The sequence below is a fragment of the Ranitomeya imitator genome, chromosome 5 (assembly GCF_032444005.1).
Source record: "Ranitomeya imitator isolate aRanImi1 chromosome 5, aRanImi1.pri, whole genome shotgun sequence".
In the NCBI taxonomy this organism is placed as follows: Eukaryota; Metazoa; Chordata; class Amphibia; order Anura; family Dendrobatidae; genus Ranitomeya; species Ranitomeya imitator.
In genome coordinates, this window is record NC_091286.1 from 619544794 (window position 1) to 619565930 (window position 21137).

Below are 21137 nucleotides of genomic sequence, written 5' to 3' on the forward strand. Positions count from 1 at the left end.
CGGTACGTTTAACGGACTACGTTACACTGTGGCATAACGTGGTGTAACGTAGTCTGTTAATGCCACCATTGCTTGTAATGGTGAATGCATCGCTAGCGCAAGCCCACATTGGGCATGCGCTAGTGATTTGCTGTCATTTGAGTGATGGACCGTTCCTCGCTAGCGCAGATCGGTCATCTGCGCTAGCGGGATCGGCAAACGCGATCCCTTTTGGGACATTGCGTTAGTGCAGTCCGTAGTGCTATGCGCTAAATGGACTGCCCTAGCGCAATGTGAACCTAGCCTTAGCATCTTCTGAGGGGGGGCCGGATGTAAGCAGTGTAGGAAATGGACCAACACAGCTCCTTACATTTTTCGGTGGCTCCCGCCTGGTACTGCAGGTCAACTGGCAGATCTGCTGTGTTGAAATTCTGACTGTTAGACCGTACCTGACCATATAATGATGACACACGTTGAAGATATATTATTAATAGAAAAAAAGCACTGGAAGCCCCCTTGAATGCATAATTAATACCATACAGTGCTCAAAAATACTGCTTCAATCTGTGTGCATAGTGCTAATGGCTTTATGTAAGGATATTCCAATACAGAAATGTGGCATAGCTGAACCTGTAAGAAGAGCTGTCAATCAATCTGCATTCCATGCAGTCCCATCCACATAAAGCTGCTCAGTACTTTACATTTTAGAGATATCTTGATACATTTTTCTACTAATTTACGCAGTAATTGACCTTTTTTGAAGCATGAATCTCATTAACTGTCAGACATTCAGATACCAAAATGTGACTTTATATGAGTTAATACTGTACTTTCTGTCATACTACTGTGAGACTCACACAGTGAGGTTGATTCACTAAACCCCAGTTCCAGGTTGGGCACATGGGCGCAGACGTTTGTGCGGCAGACAGGAAGGTGTTTGTGGAGCAAGGAGTTGGCACACTAGAAACAAGAGGAGGACAGGTACAGAAAGGACGCAAGTAAGTCTGAAAGAGAAATCAAGAAAGGCAAAGGAATGACAGACATGAAGGAATAAAGGTTCAATATGAACAAAGTCCAACAACAGCACACTAGCTCACTGCAAATGAGGGGCAAATTCGGGAGATGAATGGCACAGGATTGACCAACAAGATAGAGACGATGAAGGGTCACAAAGGTATAGCAATGTGAAGGCTATAGAAGATGAAGATGAAGTTGGAGCACATCTAACAGATCGAATAAATAGTCTTAATCCTAAAACACAGGTGTATGTCTTTGTGAGCCTTAAATAAGTGAAGCGTGGAGCACAGAGAGCAGCAGACCAAAGGGAAAGAAGCGGAGCCCATGATTCCTGGAACATGTGCATAACAATTACTCTTGACTCAGAGAACAGACCACATTATATCTTGCACTGTCTGAGAATATTTTTTTTTATGAATGCATAATAACATTTTACAATTTTTCACTGGGCAAATATCATTACAATGGCTCACAAATAAAAGAGAGATTGCCCAATAAAAATAGATATTTACTATTTTTTTGTCTTTGCACATTTTATGGTCAGAATACGGTTGTAATTACAACTGGTCACATGCCTAGAAACTGATTATTTGATGTACGACATATTAGTCGTCAGCCATAGTGAATAGTAACACCTTAATATCTCAGTAATATTCCATCTGTTCTATTGCAGCCAGCTTCTAGTGCGCTTGTTTTCCATGCTGTGGTAGTTTGTTTCGTAACTATTTCCTTTTTATGCACAATAGTAATGATTTTCTGTAATGTCATTTCTGTTCCTAAAAATAGGCATTTCCTTACGAATGGAAGAGCTGTGTAATGTGTGAGTGTGGCTGGAATTATTCTCTCGGTGGAAATCTAGATTCAATTAACACCTACGAAAATGTATAAACAGGGTACCAGACATGCACATAATACTTTAGATATTGCGTACAGTTACGCCATAGGGAACAAAGTTACCCCACTCCATATAAACATAGAAGATCGGAGGAAACAGGAGTATTTAGGGTTAAGAAATAGTAAGCTTTATTATAAAAACATATCAAGTCATATAAATATATTCCAAAAAGTGATACTAAAACCAGATGATGTGCCAGATCAATGGTGCCACCTATGCCCCAATAGTACATAATACATAGTGAGAGGTAAAGGGGAAAGTATGTTCCAAAAAAAAAAAAAATATCTATGTTCTGACCAAGTGGTCAAAAATGTGCAAATATGCAGCAGGAACAACACTCACCAAAGGATAGATGGGGGAAGTGGCACTAGATCGCATCCAAGAGCGCCCCAACGTACGTTTCGCTTTTTAGTATGTCAGCTTTATCAAGGGGATAGCTCTATGTCCCTGCAAGGACCTATTATATCCCATTGGTGGTGATTGTGGGGCCGGTCACATGTTGTGAACCGGCCAATCACTCCAGAGTAGGCGGCGCCTGCGCACTGTGAGCCGCAGGTCCTGCACCGGCCGTCGGCGTCAGGCGTAACTGCGCACGCACAGGAATAGTAATTCACTGCGCAGCTGCAGAAAGCCTAAAGACGCCGAGGCAGGGGAAGGAGCCGCCGCATCAACAGCGCGCATGCGCATGGCTGGGTAAGATTAACCCATACAGCTCTCCACAGCATGTAACCGCAGATACAGAGTATGTGCACATAAACGCATAAAAAAAAAAAAGTCCATCGTTCTTATTCTGTTTGCGGTCAAGGGAAGATCCTCTGTTCATCAGATGTTGTGTGCATCTTAAAGGGACACTGTCACCTGAATTTGGAGGGAACAATCTTCAGCCATGGAGGTGGGGTTTTGGGGTTTTTGATTCACCCTTTCCTTACCCGCTGGCTGCATGCTGGCTGCAATATTGGATTGAAGTTCATTCTCTGTCCTCCGTAGTACATGCCTACACAGTGCAATCTTGCCTTGTGCAGACGTGTGCTATGGAGGACAGAGAATGAACTTGAATCCAATATTGCAGCCAGCATGCAGCCAGCGGGTAAGGAAAGGGTGAATCAAAAACCCCAAAACTCCGCCTCCATGGCTGAAGATTGTTCCCTCCAAATTCAGGTGACAGTGTCCCTTTAATGGAAGTAGAGATGCTTTTGTATCAGGCGCATGCATTGGAGACTTTAGGGTCCGAGTGGAGGTACGTGAGGAAGTATCTGGGATATGTCGATCCATGCATAAATTCATAAAAACTAAAGAAATAGTGAAAAAATAAAAGTTAAAACCATAAAGAGCAATACTAGGATCCGATTGTATGATCCAGGGGGTGCATAATGATGTCAAAAGAGGGGGCGAACAGATGTACAGTATGTAGTTTAGATTTTTCAAAACACTTTTGTTTTGGTTCCTTTTTTATGGAAATATATTGGGGGAATAAAATAGTTGTGGTTTCTAACTCTGTGTTACAGTCCAATGATAATTCTATTATCGGCATGCTCTTGACAATGTTGCAATAGAATACCCAACAAGTATGGTAGTTTTAAATTTTGTCGCACAGAACGCTTGTTCTTCTCATTTTATTGTTGGACCACAATGAAACTGATCCACTGTCAATATTCGTAAGGCTAAGTTCACAGGAACTCAAAATTTAGTCTAGAAAAGTCAAATATTTTATTTTCTCACTTGCCATCCATACCTTGTCAATGTGTCATCCATATACAATTTTTTTTTTATAGTAGCAGCAATTAATCATTTATAGGACTGTTTAGTGTTACTGAATTCCAATGCATCTTTAGAAAATGGATGCTGTATTGTGGCTCTGTGTGGCATTTGATATTTGTTTGGGCGCACCTAAGGACTTGAATGGGCAAGTTTCATCCAATACATGAAAGAAACTAGTGTGCATGCTGCTTTTTTTTTCACACGCAGGGAAAAATATCGCTTATTTGCACTGCTCCAGCCAATAACATTGATTCAGATGATGTCCATGCTGCCTGTGGCACTCAGAACAAACATATGGTCATGTGAACAAGCCCTCCGATTGGAAGGTCTGCTGGTCAAATTAATTTTCTGTAAATTGAATGTGCATTTTTATGCTTTGAGATTTCTGCAGGCCTCAGAGAATACTAAATGTAAGTAGGTTAAAAAAGTACAAAAGAAATTTACAATTGACATCACTCTTGTAATGTAAGAAGTAAGTGAAAGCTTTGGCATTGTACTATACCTATATTTCTCTGCCGTATCTGTACATCATGAATCGTGGCATGTGTTAAAGGGGCCCATTGAGACTCTTTCACCCAGGGCCCATGAAAACCAGGAAGCGGAAGCAGGTGATGGTGCAGGGGACACAGGGGCTGTTGCCCATTTGTATATGTCAAGACTCCGATACTATTCGAAGCCGAGTCACTTACAGCTCAGGCACCTGGGAATTGGGCTTCAGGAAGCAGGTGGAGGCAGTAACCCCCAGCTCCTGAGGAAGGAGAAGAAGAAGCTGACACCTGAAGAGGTTTACTGTACTACCCGCTTTATAATTTTTCCTGGCTTTGTACTTTGTGCAAAGCATTTATGAGTATAGGAGTACAGCAAATACACTTAAAAAATATTTGAATGCGGCCCGCCAGTTGATGTCTTTTAGAGGTCTATGGATGACTGGACAACCCTCCTTATAATTTTTTCCGGACTTTGTACTTTCTGCAAAGCCTTTATGAGCGTAGAAGTACCACAACTAAATTTTCAAAATAATTACTGTCAAAAATGTTTTTGTGTATTCAAATAGTTATCCTTACAATACATATTGCATTGTTACATTATGGTGGTATGTAGAACTACAAAAAAGTGCTGAAAAATATTTCTGGATTCAATCAGACATCCATAGCGTAATAAGTGCTTTCTGTGACTTTTTTGACTTTTTGGTGGTATACAGTGGGGCAAAAAAGTATTTAGTCAGTCAGCAATAGTGCAAGTTCCACCACTTAAAAAGATGAGAGGCGTCTGTAATTTACATCATAGGTAGACCTCAACTATGGGAGACAAACTGAAAAAAAAAATCCAGAAAATCACATTGTCTGTTTTTTTATCATTTTTTTTGCATATTATGGTGGAAAATAAGTATTTGGTCAGAAACAAACAATCAAGATTTCTGGCTCTCACAGAACTGTAACTTCTTCTTTAAGAGTCTCCTCTTTCCTCCACTCATTACCTGTAGTAATGGCACCTGTTTAAACTTGTTATCAGTATCAAAAGACACCTGTGCACACCCTCAAACAGTCTGACTCCAAACTCCACTATGGTGAAGACCAAAGAGCTGTCAAAGGACACCAGAAAAAAAAATTGTAGCCCTGCACCAGGCTGGGAAGACTGAATCTGCAATAGCCAACCAGCTTGGAGTGAATAAATCAACAGTGGGAGCAATAATTAAAAAATGGAAGACCTACAAGACCACTGATAATCTCCCTCGATCTGGGGCTCCACGCAAAATCCCACCCCGTGGGGTCAGAATGATCACAAGAACGGTGAGCAAAAATCCCAGAACCACGCTGGGGGACCTAGTGAATGAACTGCAGAGAGCTGGGACCAATGTAACAAGGCCTACCATAAGTAACACACTACGCCACCATGGACTCAGATCATGCAGTGCCAGACGTGTCCCACTGCTTAAGCCAGTACATGTCCGGGCCCGTCTGAAGTTTGCTAGAGAGCATTTGGATGATCCAGAGGAGTTTTGGGAGAATGTCCTATGGTCTGATGAAACCAAACTGGAACTGTTTGGTAGAAACACAACTTGTCGTGTTTGGAGGAAAAAGAATACTGATTTGCATCCATCAAACACCATACCTACTGTAAAGCATGGTGGTGGAAACATCATGCTTTGGGGCTGTTTCTCTGCAAAGGGGCCAGGACGACTGATCCGGGTACATGAAAGAATGAATGGGGCCATGTATCATGAGATTTTGAGTGCAAACCTCCTTCCATCAGCAAGGGCATTGAAGATGAAACGTGGCTGGGTCTTTCAACATGAAAATGATCCAAAGCACACCGCCAGGGCAACGAAGGAGTGGCTTCGTAAGAAGCATTTCAAGGTCCTGGAGTGGCCTAGCCAGTCTCCAGATCTCAACCCTATAGAAAACCTTTGCAGGGAGTTGAAAGTCCGTGTTGCCAAGCGAAAAGCCAAAAACATCACTGCTCTAGAGGAGATCTGCATGGAGGAATGGGCCAACATACCAACAACAGTGTGTGGCAACCTTGTGAAGACTTACAGAAAACGTTTGACCTCTGTCATTGCCAACAAAGGATATATTACAAAGTATTGAGATGAAATTTTGTTTCTGACCAAATACTTATTTTCCACCATAATATGCAAATAAAATGTTAAAAAAACAGACAATGTGATTTTCTGGATTTTTTTTTCTCAGTTTGTCTCCCATAGTTGAGGTCTACCTATGATGTAAATTACAGACGCCTCTCATCTTTTTAAGTGGTGGAACTTGCACTATTGCTGACTGACTAAATACTTTTTTGCCCCACTGTACATGACTACAAAAAAGCATTAAAAAAATTGCCTGGATTCATTTAGTCATCCATATAATATTAGGTGCTTTCTGTAACATTTTGGTGGTATACAAAACTCCAAAAAAGTGTTAAAATATGTCTGGATTTACTTAGTAATCTATACAGTATTAGGTGCTTTCTGTCACATCTTTGTAGTACATAACACGCCAAAAAAAAAAAGTAAAAATATTTCTGGATTCAGTTAGTCGTCTGTTGTGAATTCCGCTCTTGGGCTCCCTCCGGTGGTTGTAAGTGGCACTTTTGTGAGTTCTGCTCTTGGGCTCCCTCTTGTGGTTTCTAGTGGTGTGGCTGCTCCTTGGAGTTAGCTGTCATCAGCTGCCTCCACTTATCGTCTCTTCTGCTCGGCTATTTAGGCCTGGCTCTTTCTTCAGCCAGTGCCACTTGTAAATGGTTCCTGGTTGGATTCACATCTCTTTGGAGTTCCCTGTTATCCTGACCAGTTCAGCTAAGCTAAGTTTTTGCTTGCTCTTTTCTGTCCATAGATTGTGGACTTATCCATTCTGTGCTTTCTATGTTCGTCCAGCTTATCAGTGTGAATTAATTCTGTCTTGCTGGAAGCTCTGGGAGGCAGATTTGCCCTCCACACCTTTAGTCAGGTGTGGAGATTTTTTGTAAACTCTGCGTGGATTTTTGTAGTGTTTTAAACTGACCACACAGTATTCCATCCTGTCCTATCTATTTAGCTAGACTAGCCTCCTGTGCTCATCCTGGTTTCATTCTTTGTATGTCTTTTCCCTCTCCACTCACAGTCATTATTTGTGGGGGGCTAATCTATGCTTTGGGGATTTTCTCTGAGGCAAGATAGCTTATCTGCTTCTTTCTTTAGGGGTAGTTAGCTCTTAGGCTGTGACGAGATGCCTAGGGAGAGTTAGGAGCATTCCACGGCTACTTCTAGTGTTGTGTTGAGCTAAGGGACTGCGGTCAGTACAGTTACCACTTCCTTCAGAGCTCGTCCCATGTTGCTCCTAGACCACCATATCATAACAGTACAAGTGGCCAAAAATGAATTAAATGCATCTCAAAAGAAGGAAAAGAAAGTTCTGAACCATTTTTTTTTGTGCTCTGGTTTGTCTTTCTTTTTCCTCTTGATATCTGGGTGGTTCAGGATATATGCTTTGGCATGGATGTTCAGGGTTTGTTTTCTCGTGTGGATCAACTTGCTGCAAGAGTACAGAGTATCCAGGACTATGTTGTCCAGACTCCGGCTTTAGAGCCTAGAATTCCTACTCCTGATTTGTTTTTTGGGGACAGATCCAAGTTTTTGAACTTTAAAAATAACTGCAAATTGTTTTTTGCTTTGAAATCCCGTTCTTCTGGTGATCCCATTCAGCAAGTAAAAATCATCATATCCTTGCTGCGTGGTGACCCTCAAGACTGGGCTTTTTCTCTTGAAACAGGGGATCAGGCATTATTGAATGTAGATGCATTTTTTCAAGCGCTTGGATTATTGTATGACGAACCTAATTCTGTGGATTATGCAGAAAAAACCCTGTTGGCCTTGTGTCAAGGTCAGGAAGCGGCAGAGTTATACTGCCAGAAATTTAGAAAATGGTCTGTGCTCTCTAAATGGAATGAAGAGGCTCTGGCTGCTATTTTCAGAAAAGGTCTTTCTGAAGCCCTGAAAGATGTTATGGTGGGCTTTCCTACGCCTGCCGGTTTGAGCGAATCTATGTCTCTAGCCATTCAGATTGATCGGCGTCTGCGCGAGCGCAAAGCTGTGCACCATATGGCAGTATCCTCTGAGCAAAGTCCTGAACCTATGCAATATGATAGGATTTTGACTAGAACAGAATGGCAGGAATTCAGACGTCAGAATAGGCTGTGTTTTTACTGTGGTGATTCGGCTCATGTTATCTCTGATTGCTCTAAGCGTACTAAGAGAGTCGCTAGGTCTGTTACCATTAGTACGATACAGCCTAAATTTCTCTTATCTGTGACCCTGATTTGCTCATTGTCGTCCTTTTCTGTCATGGCATTTGTGGATTCAGGCGCTGCCCTGAACTTAATGGACTTAGAATTCGCCAGGCGCTGTGGTTTTTCCTTGCAGCCTTTGCACAGCCCTATTCCTTTGAGGGGCATTGATGCTACACCCTTGGCCAAGGATAAACCTCAGTACTGGACACAGATGACTATGTACATGGCTCCTGCACATCAGGAAGATTGCCGTTTTCTGGTGTTGCATAACCTGCATGATGTTGTTGTACTGGGTTTTCCATGGTTACAGGAACATAATCCGGTGCTGGATTTGAAAACTATGTCGGTGACTAGTTGGGGTTGTCGAGGAGTACATAGTGACGTTCCTTTGATGTCAATTTCCTCTTCCCCCTCTTCTGAGGTCCCTGAGTTTTTGTCGGATTTCCAGGATGTATTTGATGAGCCCAAGTCCAGTTCCCTTCCTCCACATAGGGACTGTGATTGTGCTATTAACTTGATTCCTGGTTGTAAGTTCCCTAAGGGTCGACTTTTCAATCTGTCTGTGCCAGAGCATGCCGTCATGCGGAGTTATGCTAAGGAGTCTTTGGAGAAGGGGCATATTCGGCCCTCTTCGTCACCATTGGGAGCGGGTGTCTTTTTTGTTGCTAAGAAAGATGGCTCCTTGAGACCCTGTATTGATTATCGTCTTCTTAATAAGATCACGGTCAAATTCCAATACCCCTTGCCTTTGCTTACTGATTTGTTTGCTCAGATTAAGGGGGCTAGTTGGTTTACTAAGATTGACCTCCGAGGGGCATATAATCTTGTTCGTATTAAACAGGGTGACGAATGGAAAACTGCACTTAATATGCCCGAAGGTCATTTTGAATACCTTGTGATGCCATTTGGGCTCTCTAATGCTCCATCTGTGTTCCAATCTTTCATGCATGATATTTTCCGCAATTATCTTGATAAATTCATGGTCGTATATTTGGATGATATTTTGATTTTTTCCGATGATTGGGAGTCTCATGTGAAGCAGGTCAGGATGGTGTTCCAGATCCTTCGTGATAATGCTTTATTTGTGAAGGGGTCTAAGTGCCTATTCGGAGTTCAGAAGGTCTCTTTTTTGGGTTTTATTTTTTCTCCCTCGTCTATAGAAATGGATCCTGTTAAGGTCCAAGCTATTCATGACTGGATCCAACCCACATCTGTGAAGGGTCTTCAAAAATTTTTGGGCTTTGCTAATTTTTATCGCCGTTTCATTGCCAACTTTTCCTGTGTGGTTAAGCCCGTGCTGATTTGACGAAGAAAGGCGCTGATGTGACGAATTGGTCCTCTGAGGCTGTTGAGGCCTTTCAGGAGCTTAAACGCCGATTTACTTCTGCCCCTGTGTTGCGTCAGCCGGATGTTTCTCTTCCTTTTCAGGTTGAGGTTGACGCTTCTGAGATTGGGGCAGGGGCCGTTTTGTCTCAGAGGGAGTCTGATGGTTCTTTGATGAAATCGTGTGCTTTTTTTTCCAGAAAGTTTTCGCCTGCGGAACGCAATTATGATGTCGGCAATCGGGAGTTGTTGCCTATGAAGTGGGCGTTTGAGGAGTGGCGACATTGGCTTGAGGGAGCTAAACACCGTGTTGTGGTCCTGACCGATCATAAGAATCTGATTTACCTCGAGTCGGCCAAGCGGCTGAATCCTAGACAGGCTCGATGGTCCCTGTTTTTCTCCCGTTTTGATTTTGTGGTCTCGTATCTTCCGGGAACTAAGAATGTTAAGGCTGATGCCCTCTCTAGGAGTTTTTCGCCTGATTCTCCTGGAGTCCTTGAGCCGGTTGGCATTCTTAAGGAGGGGGTGATTCTTTCTGCTATCTCCCCTGATTTGCGGCGGGTGCTTCAGGAATTTCAGGCTTATAGGCCTGACCGCTGTCCAGTGGGGAAGCTGTTTGTTCCTGATAGATGGACAAGTAAGGTAATTTCTGAGGTTCATTGTTCAGTCTTGGCTGGTTATCCTGGGATTTTTGGTACCAGAGATTTGGTTGCTAGGTCCTTTTGGTGGCCTTCCTTGTCGCGCAATGTGCGTGCTTTTGTGCAGTCCTGTGGGACTTGCGCCTGGGCCAAGCCTTGCTGTTCCCGCGCTAGTGGGTTGCTTTTGCCTTTGCCGGTCCCTGAGAGGCCCTGGACGCATATTTCCATGGATTTTATTTCGGATCTTCCTGTTTCCCAGAAAATGTCTGTTATCTGGGTTGTTTGTGTCTTGGTTCTCTAAAATGGTCCATCTGGTACCTTTGTCTAAGTTGCCTTCCTCCTCAGATCTGGTTCCATTATTTTTTCAGCATGTGGTCCGTTTGCATGGCATTCCGGAGAATATTGTGTCTGACAGAGGTTCTCAGTTTGTCTCTAGATTTTGGCAAGCCTTTTGTGCTAGGATGGGCATTGATTTGTCTTTTTCTTCGGCGTTTCATCCTCAGACTAATGGCCAAACTGAGCGAACTAATCAGACCTTGGAGACCTATTTGAGATGCTTTGTGTCTGCTGATCAGGATGATTGGGTGTCTTTCTTGCCGTTGGCCGAGTTTGCCCTTAATAATCGGGCTAGTTTGGCTACTTTGGTTTCACCTTTCTTTTATAATTTTGGTTTTCATCCTCGTTTTTCTTCTGGGCAGGTTGAGCCTTCTGATTGTCCTGGTGTTGATTCTGTGGTGGACAGGCTGCAGCAGATTTGGACTCATGTGGTGGACAATTTGACGTTGTCTCAGGAAAGGGCTCAACGTTTTGCTAACCGCCGTCGGTGTGTTGGTCCCCGGCTTCGTGTGGGGGATTTGGTTTGGTTGTCTTCTCGTCATGTTCCTATGAAGGTTTCTTCTCCTAAGTTTAAGCCTCGGTTTATTGGTCCTTATAAAATTTCTGAAATTATTAATCCAGTGTCTTTTCGTTTGGTTCTTCCAGCCTCTTTTGCCATTCATAATGTTTTCCATAGATCTTTGTTGCGGAGACATGTGGTGCCCGTTGTTCCCTCGGTTGACCCTCCGGCCCCGGTGTTGGTTGAGGGAGAGTTGGAATATGAGGTTGAGAAGATTTTGGATTCTCGTTTTTCGAGGCGGAGGCTTCAATATCTTGTCAAGTGGAAGGGTTATGGCCAGGAGGATAATTCTTGGGTTGTTGCCTCCGATGTCCATGCCACCGATTTGGTTCGTGCTTTTCACTTGGCTCGTCCTGATCGGCCTGGGGGCTCTGGTGAGGGTTCGGTGACCCCTCCTCAAGGGGGAATACTGTTGTGAATTCCGCTCTTGGGCTCCATCCGGTGGTTGTAAGTGGCACTTTTGTGAGTTCTGCTCTTGGGCTCCCTCTTGTGGTTTCTAGTGGTGTGGCTGCTCCTTGGAGTTAGCTGTCATCAGCTGCCTCCACTTATCGTCTCTTCTGCTCGGCTATTTAGGCCTGGCTCTTTCTTCAGCCAGTGCCACTTGTAAATGGTTCCTGGTTGGATTCACATCTCTTTGGAGTTCCCTGTTATCCTGACCAGTTCAGCTAAGCTAAGTTTTTGCTTGCTCTTTTCTGTCCATAGATTGTGGACTTATCCATTCTGTGCTTTCTATGTTCGTCCAGCTTATCAGTGTGAATTAATTCTGTCTTGCTGGAAGCTCTGGGAGGCAGATTTGCCCTCCACACCTTTAGTCAGGTGTGGAGATTTTTTGTAAACTCTGCGTGGATTTTTGTAGTGTTTTATACTGACCGCACAGTATTCCATCCTGTCCTATCTATTTAGCTAGACTAGCCTCCTGTGCTCATCCTGGTTTCATTCTGTGTATGTCTTTTCCCTCTCCACTCACAGTCATTATTTGTGGGGGGCTAATCTATCCTTTGGGGATTTTCTCTGAGGCAAGATAGCTTTCCTGCTTCTTTCTTTGGGGGTAGTTAGCTCTTAGGCTGTGACGAGATGCCTAGGGAGAGTTAGGAGCATTCCACGGCTACTTCTAGTGTTGTGTTGAGCTTAGGGACTGTGGTCAGTACAGTTACCACTTCCTTCAGAGCTCGTCCCATGTTGCTCCTAGACCACTGTATCATAACAGTCGTCCATACGGTATTAGGTGCTTTCAGTGACATTTTGGTGGTATATAAGACTCCAAAAAACTCACAAGTCTACTTTATAAAAGCACCACGTTTTAAACATAATTTTTTTCTGAAGTTCAAATGGCTAAAAGTTGATGAGAGATTCCTAATTTTCCAACAAAATTTACAAAGCCATTCTTTTAAGGACCACATTACTGGACTGCAAAAATTGTTGTGCAAACTCTCCTGAGTACGCCGATACCCAATATGTGGAAGAAAACTACTGCTTGGGTACATGGCAGGGCTCGGAAGGGAAAGACCGCCATTTGACTTTTTGAATGCAAAATTTGCTGGAATCATTAGCGGATGCTATGCCGCTTTTGGAGAGCTCTTGATGTGCCAAAACAGTGGAACCACCTCACATGTGACCTCATTTTGGAACCTAGACCCCTCAAGGAATGTATCTAGATGTGTGGTGAGCACCTTTAACCCCCTGGTGCTTCACAGTTTATAAAGTTGTCTTCTGACAATTAAAAAAAATCTAATTTTTCCCACTAAAATGTTCTTTTAGCCCCAATTTTTTTTCATATTCATAATGATAACATGCAGAGGCATAGCTAGGGTTTTGGTTCAGAGGGGCGAAGCTTCTGAGTGGGCCTCTAACCTGGTAACCTTGATTACAACTGGGTGACGCACCTTAATAGTGGAGGAGAACCTCAGCAGATGACCACACTGTTGCTGAAAATAATATCTATATAAAGACCTATACTGATATTACCGCCATTTTACAGATAATGTCTTACCGCTGATGTTCTTTCTGATGGAATCGTTCACTTATCCCGTCTTTTCCATCTGGCCCAGACTGACATGACAACTTCTTCCACCCAGGACTTGGCTGCAGAGAATACAACAAAGACACATTTCACTTCTCATATTCCAGCAATCACCATCTATTCCCAACCTGCACAAACTCCTCATCCTGCTGATACCCCAATACTGAACAGCTGCTGCCGTAAGTGACCCTATTACTGCCCCTGATACCCCAATACTGAGCCGCTACTGCTCTATGTGTCCCTATTACTGCACCTGATACCCCAATACTGAGCCACTGCTGCCGTATTTGTCCTTATTACTCCACCTGATACCCCAATACTGAGCCGCTGCTGCCGTATGTGTCCCTATTACTGCACCTCATACTGCAAATACTGAGCCACTGCTGCCATATCTGTCCCTATTACTGCCCCTGATACCCCAATACTGAGCCGCTGCTGCCGTATGTGTCTCAATTACTGTCCCTGATACCCCAATACTGAGCCACTGCTGCCATATGTGTTCCTATTACTGCACCAGATACCCCAATACTGAGCCGCTGCTGCCTTATGTGTTATGACCTGGTGGTTAGGACAATAATGGACCTGGTGGTTAAGAGCACACGGAATGACCTGATAGTTACTAATAATACAGAACAAGCTCTGAGACGTGGGAACTCTGCTGACCGCAATCCCTAATCCTATCACACACACTAGAAATAGCCGTGGATTGCTCCTAACACTCCCTATGCAACTCGTCACAGCCTAAGGAACTAGCTAGCCCTAAAGATAGAAAAATAAAGCCTACCTTGCCTCAGAGAAATTCCCCAAAGGAAAAGGCAGCCCCCCACATAAAATGACTGTGAGTTAAGATGAAATTACAAACACAGAGATGAAATAGATTTAGCAAAGTAACATAGTAACATAGTAACATACATAGTAACATAGTTAGTAAGGCCGAAAAAAGACATTTGTCCATCCAGTTCAGCCTATATTCCATCATAATAAATACCCAGATCTACGTCCTTCTACAGAACCTAATAATTGTATGATACAATATTGTTCTGCTCCAGGAAGACATCCAGGCCTCTCTTGAACCCCTCGACTGAGTTCGCCATCACCACCTCCTCAGGCAAGCAATTCCAGATTCTCACTGCCCTAACAGTAAAGAATCCTCTTCTATGTTGGTGGAAAAACCTTCTCTCCTCCAGACGCAAAGAATGCCCCCTTGTGCCCGTCACCTTCCTTGGTATAAACAGATCCTCAGCGAGATATTTGTATTGTCCCCTTATATACTTATACATGGTTATTAGATCGCCCCTCAGTCGTCTTTTTTCTAGACTAAATAATCCTAATTTCGCTAATCTATCTGGGTATTGTAGTTCTCCCATCCCCTTTATTAATTTTGTTGCCCTCCTTTGTACTCTCTCTAGTTCCATTATATCCTTCCTGAGCACCGGTGCCCAAAACTGGACACAGTACTCCATGTGCGGTCTAACTAGGGATTTGTACAGAGGCAGTATAATGCTCTCATCATGTGTATCCAGACCTCTTTTAATGCACCCCATGATCCTGTTTGCCTTGGCAGCTGCTGCCTGGCACTGGCTGCTCCAGGAAAGTTTATCATTAACTAGGATCCCCAAGTCCTTCTCCCTGTCAGATTTACCCAGTGGTTTCCCGTTCAGTGTGTAATGGTGATATTGATTCCCTCTTCCCATGTGTATAACCTTACATTTATCATTGTTAAACCTCATCTGCCACCTTTCAGCCCAAGTTTCCAACTTATCCAGATCCATCTGTAGCAGAATACTATCTTCTCTTGTATTAACTGCTTTACATAGTTTTGTATCATCTGCAAATATCGATATTTTACTGTGTAAACCTTCTACCAGATCATTAATGAATATGTTGAAGAGAACAGGTCCCAATACTGACCCCTGCGGTACCCCACTGGTCACAGCGGCCCAGTTAGAGACTATACCATTTATAACCACCCTCTGCTTTCTATCACTAAGCCAGTTACTAACCCATTTACACACATTTTCCCCCAGACCAAGCATTCTCATTTTGTGTACCAACCTCTTGTGCGGCACGGTATCAAACGCTTTGGAAAAATCGAGATATACCACATCCAATGACTCACCGTGGTCCAGTCTATAGCTTACCTCTTCATAAAAACTGATTAGATTGGTTTGACAGGAGCGATTTCTCATAAACCCATGCTGATATGGAGTTAAACAGTTATTCTCATTGAGATAATCCAGAATAACATCCCTCAGAAACCCTTCAAATATTTTACCAACAATAGAGGTTAGACTTACTGGCCTATAATTTCCAGGTTCACTTTTAGAGCCCTTTTTGAATATTGGCACCACATTTGCTATGCGCCAGTCCTGCGGAACAGACCCTGTCGCTATAGAGTCACTAAAAATAAGAAATAATGGTTTATCTATTACATTACTTAGTTCTCTTAGTACTCGTGGGTGTATGCCATCCGGACCCGGAGATTTATCTATTTTAATCTTATTTAGCCGGTTTCGCACCTCTTCTTGGGTTAGATTGGTGACCCTTAATATAGGGTTTTCATTGTTTCTTGGGATTTCACCTAGCATTTCATTTTCCACCGTGAATACCGTGGAGAAGAAGGTGTTTAATATGTTAGCTTTTTCCTCGTCATCTACAACCATTCTTTCCTCACTATTTTTTAAGGGGCCTACATTTTCAGTTTTTATTCTTTTACTATTGATATAGTTGAAGAACAGTTTGGGATTAGTTTTACTCTCCTTAGCAATGTGCTTCTCTGTTTCCTTTTTGGCAGCTTTAATTAGTTTTTTAGATAAAGTATTTTTCTCCCTATAGTTTTTTAGAGCTTCAATGGTGCCATCCTGCTTTAGTAGTGCAAATGCTTTCTTTTTACTGTTAATTGCCTGTCTTACTTCTTTGTTTAGCCACATTGGGTTTTTCCTATTTCTAGTCCTTTTATTCCCACAAGGTATAAGGCTTACACTGCCTATTTAGGATGTTCTTAAACATTTCCCATTTATTATCTGTATTCTCATTTCTGAGGATATTGTCCCAGTCTACCAGATTAAGGGCATCTCTAAGCTGTTCAAACTTTGCCTTCCTAAAGTTCAATGTTTTTGTGACTCCCTGACAAGTCCCCCTAGTGAAAGACAGGTGAAACTGCACAATATTGTGGTCGCTATTTCCTAGATGCCCAACCACCTGCAGATTTGTTATTCTGTCAGGTCTATTAGATAGTATTAGGTCTAAAAGTGCTGCTCCTCTGGTTGGATTCTGCACCAATTGTGAAAGATAATTTTTCTTGGTTATTAGCAGAAACCTGTTGCCTTTATGGGTTTCACAGGTTTCTGTTTCCCAGTTAATATCCGGGTAGTTAAAGTCCCCCATAACCAGGACCTCATTATGGGTTGCAGCTTCATCTATCTGCTTTAGAAGTAGACTTTCCATGATTTCTGTTATATTTGGGGGTTTGTAACAGACCCCAATGAGAATTTTGTTACCATTTTTCCCTCCATGAATTTCAACCCATATGGACTCGACATCCTCATTCCCTTCGCTAATATCCTCCCTTAAAGTGGACTTTAGACAAGACTTTACATAGAGACAAACCCCTCCTCCTCTCCGATTTTTACGATCCTTTCTAAACAGACTGTAACCCTGTAAGTTAACTGCCCAGTCATAGCTTTCATCTAACCATGTCTCGGTTATTCCCACTATGTCAAAGTTACCTGTAGATATTTCTGCTTCTAGTTCTTCCATCTTGTTTGTCAGGCTTCTGGCGTTTGCGAGCATGCAGTTTAGAGGATTTTGTTTTGTTCCAATCTCCTCACTGTGGATTGTTTTAGAAATGTTCTTACCTCCCTTCTGAGTATGTTTTCCTGGGTCGTCTTTGTTCGAGTCTAATGTTTTTCTTCCCGTCCCCTCTTCTTCTAGTTTAACGCCCTCCTGATGAGTGTAGCGAGTCTTCTGTGGAATGTGTGTTTCCCAGGTTTGTTGAGGTGTAGTCCGTCTCTGGCGAGGAGTCCATCATACCAGTAATTCACACCGTGGTCCAGGAATCCAAATCCTTGTTGTCTGCACCATCGTCTTAGCCAGTTGTTTGCATCAAGGATCCTGTTCCATCTCCTGGTGCCATGCCCGTCTACTGGAAGGATAGAAGAAAAAACTACCTGTGCATCCAGTTCCTTTACTTTCTTCCCCAACTCTTCAAAGTCCTTGCAGATTGTCGGTAGGTCCTTCCTTGCCGTGTCATTGGTGCCAACATGTATCAGAAGAAATGGGTGGACGTCCTTGGAGCTGAAGAGCTTTGGTATCCTATCGGTCACATCCTTGATCATCGCACCTGGAAGGCAGCATACTTCTCTTGCAGTTATGTCCGGTCTGCAGATGGCTGCTTCGGTGCCTCTCAGTAGTGAGTCTCCCACCACCACCACTCTTCGTTGCTTCTTGGCTGTACTTTTTGCTGTCACTTGTTGCTGTGTGCCCTTTTCTTTTTTGCTTGCTGGTATTGCTTCATTCTTAGGTGTGCCATCTTCATCCTCTACAAAGATTTGATATCGGTTCTTCAGTTGTGTGGTTGGTGATTTCTCCATGGTCTTCTTGCTTCTTTTGGTCACATGCTTCCACTCATCTGCTTTTGGAGGTTCTCTGACACTTTTTGCACCTTCTGTGACCAGTAGAGATGCTTCTGTTCTGTCTAGAAAGTCTTCATTCTCTTTGATGAGTTTCAAAGTTGCTATTCTTTCTTCCAGACCCCGCACCTTTTCTGCTAAAAGGGCCACTAGTCTACACTTCTGACAGGTGAAATTGGATTCTTCTTCTGGTCGATCTGTGAACATGTAGCACATGCTGCAGCTCACCATGTAGGTTGTCACATCTGCCATGTTGCTCCTAGATCCTGCTGACTTGCTGTGTGTTTTCCTTCTTGTGTAATCTACTCAGCCAAGCTCTCTTGCAATAATGTCCTACAGGCAAAAATTCGCGCGCCGTAAGGCGCGTGGTTTGGTGATGCTTTCGAAGCAGCTGGTCCCGGCTGTACCCAACGATCTTCTAGCTTAGGGAGACTTCGCCTCTCCCAGAAGGCACCTGGAATATGCAAATTAGCCTCCTGAAGCTTGAATCCCTGGTTTGGTGATGCTTTCGAAGCAGCTGGTCCCGGCTGTACCCAACGATCTTCTAGCTTAGGGAGACTTCGCTTCTCCCAGAAGGCACCTGGAATATGCAAATTAGCCTCCTGAAGCTTGAATCCCTGGTTTGGTGATGCTTTCGAAGCAGCTGGTCCCGGCTGTACCCAACGATCTTCTAGCTTAGGGAGACTTCGCTTCTCCCAGAAGGCACCTGGAATATGCAAATTAGCCTCCTGAAGCTTGAATCCCTGGTTTGGTGATGCTTTCGAAGCAGCTGGTCCCGGCTGTACCCAACGATCTTCTAGCTTAGGGAGACTTCGCTTCTCCCAGAAGGCACCTGGAATATGCAAATTAGCCTCCTGAAGCTTGAATCCCTGGTTTGGTGATGCTTTCGAAGCAGCTGGTCCCGGCTGTACCCAACGATCTTCTAGCTTAGGGAGACTTCGCTTCTCCCAGAAGGCACCTGGAATATGCAAATTAGCCTCCTGAAGCTTGAATCCCTGGTTTGGTGATGCTTTCGAAGCAGCTGGTCCCGGCTGTACCCAACGATCTTCTAGCTTAGGGAGACTTCGCTTCTCCCAGAAGGCACCTGGAATATGCAAATTAGCCTCCTGAAGCTTGAATCCCTGGTTCAAGTGAGGCCCGACTTACTGAACAGACAGTGGATAGGAAAGGTAACTTTGCGGTCAGCACAAAAACTACAAAAAGACCACGCAGAGGGCACAAAAAGACCCTCCGCACCGACTCACGGTGCGGAGGCGCTCCCTCTGCGTCCCAGAGCTTCCAGCAAGCAAGACAAAAATCAAAATAGCAAGCTGGACAGAAAAATAGCAAACCAGAGAAAAACAAGCAGGAACTTAGCTTCTGCTGGGAAGACAGGTCACAAGAACGATCCAGGAGCGAACTAGACCAATACTGGAACATTGACAAGTGGCATGGAGCAATGATCTAAGTGGAGTTAAATAGAGCAGCCAGCTAACGAATTAACCTCGTCACCTGTGGAAGGAAACTCAGAAGCCGCAGCCCCACTCACAACCACCAGAGGAAGCTCATGGACAGAACCAGCCGAAGTACCATTCATGACCACAGGAGGGAGCTTGACAACAGAATTCACAACAGTACCCCCCCCTTGAGGAGGGGTCACCGAACCCTCACCAGAGCCCCCAGGCTGACCAGGATGAGCCAAATGAAAGGCACGAACCAGATCGGCAGCATGAACATCAGAGGCAAAGATTCAGGAATTATCTTCCTGACCATAACCCTTCCACTTGACCAGGTACTGGAATTTCCGTCTCGAAATACGAGAATCCAAAATCTTCTCCACCACATACTCCAACTCCCCCTCAACCAACAGCGGGGCAGGAGGATCAACGGATGAAACCACAGGCGCCACGTATCTCCGCAACAACGACCTATGGAATACATTATGGATGGCAAAAGAAGCTGGAAGGGTCAAACGAAATGACACAGGATTGAGAACCTCAGAAATCTTATACGGACCAATGAAACGAGGCTTAAACTTAGGAGAGGAAACCTTCATAGGAACATAACGAGACAACAACCAAACCAAATCCCCAACACGAAGGCGGGGACCCACACAGCGCCGGCGGTTAGCGAAACGTTGAGCCTTCTCCTGGGACAATGTCAAATTGTCCACCACATGAGTCCAAATCTGCTGCAACCTATCCACCACAGTATCTACACCAGGACAGTCCGAAGACTCAACCTGCCCTGAAGAGAAACGAGGATGGAAACCAGAATTGCAGAAAAACGGCAAAACCAAAGTAGCCGAGCTGGCCCGATTATTAAGGGCGAACTCAGCCAAAGGCAAAAAGGACACCCAATCATCCTGATCAGCAGAAACAAAACATCTCAGATATGTTTCCAAAGTCTGATTAGTTCGTTCGGTTTGGCCATTTGTCTGAGGATGGAAAGCCGAGGAAAAAGACAAATCAATGCCCATCCTAGCACAAAAGGATCGCCAAAACCTCGAAACAAACTGGGAACCTCTGTCCGAAACGATGTTCTCCGGAACGCCATGTAAACGAACCACATGCTGGAAAAACAATGGCACAAAATCAGAGGAGGAAGGCAATTTAAACAAAAGTACCAAATGGACCATCTTAGAGAAGCGATCACAAACCACCCAAATGATTGACATCTTTTGAGAGACAGGGAGATAAGAAATAAAATCCATAGAAATATGCGTCCAGGGCCTCTTCGGGACCGGCAAGGGCAAAAGCAACCCACTGGCACGAGAACAGCAGGGCTTAGCCCAAGCACAAGTCCCACAGGACTGCACAAAAGAACGCACATCCCGCGATAAAGATGGCCACCAAAAGGATCTAGCCACCAAATCTCTGGTACCAAAGATTCCAGGATGACCAGCCAACACCGAACAATGAACCTCAGAGATAACTCTACTAGTCCATTTATCAGGGACAAACAGTTTCTCCGCTGGGCAACGGTCAGGTCTATCAGCCTGAAATTTTTGCAGCACCCGCCGCAAATCATTGGAGATGGCAGACAAAATTACCCCTTCTTTGAGAATACCCGCCGCCTCAGGAACACCCGGAGAGTCGGGCACAAAACTCCTTGACAGGGCATCAGCCTTCACATTCTTACAGCCCGGAAGGTACGAAACCACAAAATCAAAACGGGAGAAAAATAGCGACCAACGAGCCTGTCTAGGATTCAACCGTTTGGCAGACTCGAGATAAGTCAA